Genomic DNA, 5262 nt, shown 5'->3' with positions numbered 1-5262 from the left:
TGGAGGTTGTGGGGTTGGGAGCCTTAAGGTTCACTGGATTCCTTAGAGAACAATGCAACAGAATAACATGAGTTTTGAATCAATATACACTGTTCGAATGCTGAAACAGGTACTAAACTACTAAAACCATTCCTTTTTGTTTTTGCTTGAATTTTAGAAGAAAGAGCAATGTAATGTATTCCTATTTATGATTCCATAAGACCAAGGTTAAATTAACAATTCAGGTGGAGTTGAGTTTTAATTTCCTTGTTCTTTATTTTTCTATTTTTTCAAAAATTGTGCTTTATGTTTATGTTTGTGTCTTTATTACATGATCATCAGTGTCTAAGTGTCTATGCCTTAAAGCTATGAAAATGAATCCATCACCTTTCTTAAATGAAAAATGTTTTCAACTGAAAAAGAAAAAGAAGTGCATGAATTTCAAATTTTAAAACAGTTTAATTATCTTGATATGGCGACGATACTATTGTCTTTCTGAATGAATGCTTGAACAGTGCATATTTTTGAATTTGATTGTTTATGAATGTTAAAATTGTTGGCTCTTGAAAGAATGAAAGGAAAAGGAGAAATGTTATCTGATGATCTGAAAAATCATAAAATTGATTCTTGAAGCAAGAAAAAGCAGTGAAAAGCTTGCAAAAAAAAAAAAAGCAAGCAGAAAAAGCCAATACCCCTTTAAACCAAAAGGCAAGGATGATAAAAAAGGATCCAAGGCTTTGAGCATCAGTGGATAGGAGGGCCCACAGGAATAAAATCCTGGCCTAAGCGGCTAAACCAAGCTGTCCCTAACCATGTGCTTGTGGCGTGAAGGTGTCAAGTGAAAACTTGAGACTGAGCGGTTAAAGTCGAGGTCCAAAGCAAAAAGAAGAGTGTGCTTAAGAACCCTGGACACCTCTAATTGGGGACTCTAGCAAAGTTGAGTCACAATCTGAAAAGATTCACCCAGTTATATGTCTGTAGCATTTATGTATCCGGTGGTAATACTGGAAAACAAAGTGCTTAGGGCCACGGCCAAGACTCATAAAGTAGCTGTGTTTAAGAATCAACATACTTAACTAGGAGAGTCAGTAACACTATCTGGATTCTGAGTTCCTATAGATGGCAATCATTCTGAACTTCAAGGGATAAAGTGAGATGCCAAAACTGTTCAGAAGCAAAAAGCTAAAAGCCCCGCTCATCTAATTAATACTGATCTTCATAGATATTTTTGGAATTCATTGTATATTCTCTTCTTTTTATCCTATTTGATTTTCAGTTGCTTGGGGACAAGCAACAATTTAAGTTTGGTGTTGTGATGAGCGGATAATTTATACGCTTTTTGGCATTGTTTTTAGTATGTTTTTAGTACATTTTAGTTAGTTTTTATTATGTTTTTATTAGTTTTTATTTAAAAATCATATTTCTAGACTTTACTATGAGTTTGTGTATTTTTCTGTGATTTCAGGTATTTTCTGGCTGAAATTGAGGGACCTGAGCAAAAATCTGATTAAGAGGCTAAAAAAGGACTGCAGATGCTGTTGGATTCTGACCTCCCTGCACTCAAAGTGGATTTTCTGGAGCTACAAAAGCCCAATTGGCGTGCTCTTAATTGCGTTGGAAAGTAGACATGCTGGGCTTTCCAGCAATATATAATAGTCTATACTTTGCCTGAGATTTGATGGCCCAAACAGGCATTCTAAGACAGCTCAAGAATTCTGACGTTTAACTTTGGAACTGGCACAAAAGTTGGAGTTAAACGCCCAAACTGGCACAAAAGCTGGCGTTTAACTCCAAGAAAAGTCTCTACACATGAAAGCTTCAATGCTCAGCCCAAGCACACACCAAGTGGGCCCGGAAGAAGATTTCTGCATTAATTATCTATTTCTGTAACCCTAGGCTATTAGTTCTCTATAAATAGGACCTTTTGCTATTGTATTTGAGACAATGAATATCTCTTTTGCACACTTCATCACGTTTTGGGGGGCTGGCCTCACAGCCATGCCTGAACCTTGTTATTATGTATTTTCAACGGTGGAGTTTCTACACACCATAGATTAAGGTGTGGAGCTCTGCTGTTCTTCATGAATTAATGCAATTACTACTGTTTTTCTATTCAATTCACGCCTACTTCTTCTCCAAGATATCACTTGTTCTTCAACTTGATGAATGTGATGATCCGTGACACTCATCATCATTCTCACCTATGAATGCGTGACTGACAACCACTTCCATTCTACCTTCGATTGAGTGCATATCTCTTGGGTTTCTAATCTAAAATTGAAACCTTCGTGGTATAGGCTAGAATTAATGGCAGCCATTCCTAAGATCCGGAAAGTCTAAACCTTGTTTGTGGTATTCCGAGTAAGATCTGGGAAGGGATGACTGTGACGAGCTTCAAACTCGCGATTGTGGGGCGTGTGACAGACGCAAAAGGATCAATGGATCCTATTCCGACATGATCGAGAACCGACAGCTGATTAGCCGATTTTGTGACAGAGCATCAGGACCATTTTCACTGAGAGGACGGGATGTAGCCATTGACAACGGTGATGCCCAACATAAAGCTTGCCATGGAAAGGAGTATGAATGATTGGAAGAAGGCAATGGGAAAGCAGAGGTTCAAGGGGAACAAAGCATCTTCATACGCTTATCTGAAATCACCAATGAATTACATAAGTATCTCTATCTTTATTTTATGTTTTATTCCTCTTTTAATTATCAATCCTCCATCACCATTTGAATCTGCCTGACTGAGATTTACAAGATGACCATAGCTTGCTTCAAGCCGACAATCTCCGTGAGATCGACCCTTACTCACGTAAGGTTTATTACTTGGACGACCCAGTGCACTTGCTGGTTAGTTATGCGGAATTGTGACAAAGTGTGATTCACGTTTGAGAGCACCAAGTCTTTGGCGCTATTGTTGATGATTACAATTTCACATACCAAGTTTTTGGCGCCGTTGCCGGGGATTGTTCGAGTTTGGACAACTGACGGTTCATCTTGTTGCTTAGATTAGGTACTCTTCAGAATTTTTAAGAATGAATTCTAGAGTTTCAAGATGATGTTCTTACCATCACAAAAGCTGATTGATTCCCATCAATTTAGCTATTGAATGTAATGTCCTACTGAAGCTTGGCCAAACATGTCTAATCTTTTTAGACTGAAGCTTTAAACTAACATTGCATGATTCCTGGAATTCTCATTAAAAGTTTTGATTCTCTTTATTTTCTTTTCCATATAATTTTTGAAAATCACAAAAAAAATTTATAAAACCATAAAAATCAAAAATATTTTATGTTTCTTGTTTGAGTCTATTGTCTAATTTTTAAGTTTGGTATCCTGCATGCATTGTTTATTTTATCTTAGTTGCATTCTTATTGTTTCTCATCATTAAAAAATTCAAAAATATTTTCAAAATTGTGTCTTTTCAAGTCAATAATACAGAGAATTGAAGATTCAGAACATTCAGCAGAAGAATCAAACAGAAAAAGCTGGGCGTTCAAAACGCCCAGTGAAGAAGGAAACTGGCGTTTAAACGCCAGCCAGGGCACCTGGCTGGGCGTTTAACGCCCAAAAAGGTAGAGATTTGAGCGTTAAACGCCAGAATGGGCACCATTCTGGGCGTTTAACGCCAGGATGACACTGGAGGGAAGATTTTGTTTTTAATTCACATTTTTTTCAAGTTTTCATAATTTTTCAAAATCAAATCTTTTTCAAATCATTCTTTTCAATCATATCTCTTTCAAAATCAGTTTCTTTCCATTTTATATTTATTTTTGCTATTTTCAAAAATCCTTGCTTTAATTAAAGATTTACTTCAAAATTTTCAAGTTGTTACTTGCTTATTAAGAAAGGATCAAACTTTAAATTTTAAAATCATATCTTTTAATTTCTTGATAGTCAAGTAATCAACTTCAATTTTAAAAATTTTCTTTTTCTAAAATTGATTCTCAATCATATCTTTTCAAACATATCTTTTCAGTCACATCTTTTTTAAAATTAATTTTTTCAATAATATCTTTTTCTAATTTCAAAATCTTTTTCAAAAATCACTTTATTTCTTTCCCAATCTTAGTTTTCGAAAATCTCAATCAAATTTTCAAATTTCTTTTTAATTATTTCAAAATCTTTTTAAATTGTTTTCGAAAATTCTTTCCCTCTTTTCACATCCTTCTATTTAAAGGACTAAGACTCCTCATCAAGGTGCAATTCAAACTCTGTCCCTCTTGATAAGTTCGAATTCCCTCTTCTCCATATCCTCCTTCTATTCTTCTTTTCCTCTAACACCTCAAGGAATTTCTATACTGTGACATAGAGGATTCCCTACTTTCTTGTTCTCTTCTCTTTCATATGAGCAGGAACAAAGATAAAGGCATACTTGTTCAAGCTGATCCTGAACCTGAAATGACCTTGAAGAGAAAGCTAAGAGAAGCTAAAGAACAATTCTCTTTAGAGGGCCTAACAGAACTCTTCAAAGAAGAAGAAACCATGGCAGCCGAAAACAACAATAATGCCAATAATGCAAGGAAGGTGCTTGGTGACTTTACTGCACCTACTCCTGATTTCTATGGGAGAAGCATCTCTATCCCTGCCATTGGAGCAAACAACTTTGAGCTTAAGCCTCAATTAGTTTCTCTAATGCAACAGAATTGCAAGTTTCATAGACTTCCATTGGAAGATCCTCATCAGTTCTTAGCTGAATTCTTGCAAATCTGCGACACTGTCAAGACCAATGGGGTTGACCCTGAAGTCTACAGACTTATGCTTTTTCCTTTTGCTGTAAGAGACAAAGCTAGAACATGGTTGAATTCACAACCTAAGGAAAGCCTGAACTCTTGGGAAAAACAAGTCAATGCCTTCTTGGCAAAGTTCTTTCCGCCTCAAAAATTGAGTAAGCTTAGAGTGGAAATCCAAACCTTTAGACAGAAGGATGGTGAATCCCTCTATGAAGCTTGGGAGAGATACAAGCAATTGATCAGAAGGTGCCCTTCTGACATGCTTTCAGAATGGAGCATCATAGGAATCTTCTATGATGGTCTGTCTGAACTATCCAAGATGTCATTAGATAGCTCTGCTGGAGGATCTCTTCATCTGAAGAAGACGTCTGTAGAAGCTCAAGAACTCATTGAAATGGTTGCAAATAACTAATTCATGTACACCTCTGAAAGGAATGCTGTGAATAATGGGACAACTCAGAAGAAAGGAGTTCTTGAGATTGATACTCTGAACGCCATATTGGCTCAGGAATAAAATATTGACCCAACAAGTTAATATGATTTC

At 36.2% G+C, this 5262-nt stretch overlaps 1 non-coding gene across 1 annotated transcript; it reads right to left on the bottom strand.

Annotated features, from left to right (window-relative positions):
- Positions 1-4875: 4875 nt before the first annotated feature.
- LOC112788611 (small nucleolar RNA R71) lies at positions 4876-4983 on the bottom strand. The gene has a single exon (XR_003195970.1). It is a non-coding gene; the product is annotated as a small nucleolar RNA R71 (small nucleolar RNA).
- Between the last annotated feature and the right edge of the window lie 279 nt (positions 4984-5262).

The sequence above is a fragment of the Arachis hypogaea genome, chromosome 20 (genome assembly GCF_003086295.3).
Source record: "Arachis hypogaea cultivar Tifrunner chromosome 20, arahy.Tifrunner.gnm2.J5K5, whole genome shotgun sequence".
Classification (NCBI taxonomy): domain Eukaryota; kingdom Viridiplantae; phylum Streptophyta; class Magnoliopsida; order Fabales; family Fabaceae; genus Arachis; species Arachis hypogaea.
The sequence above is the reverse complement of the archived record's forward strand: the minus strand, read 5'-3'. Positions and strand labels throughout refer to the sequence as shown.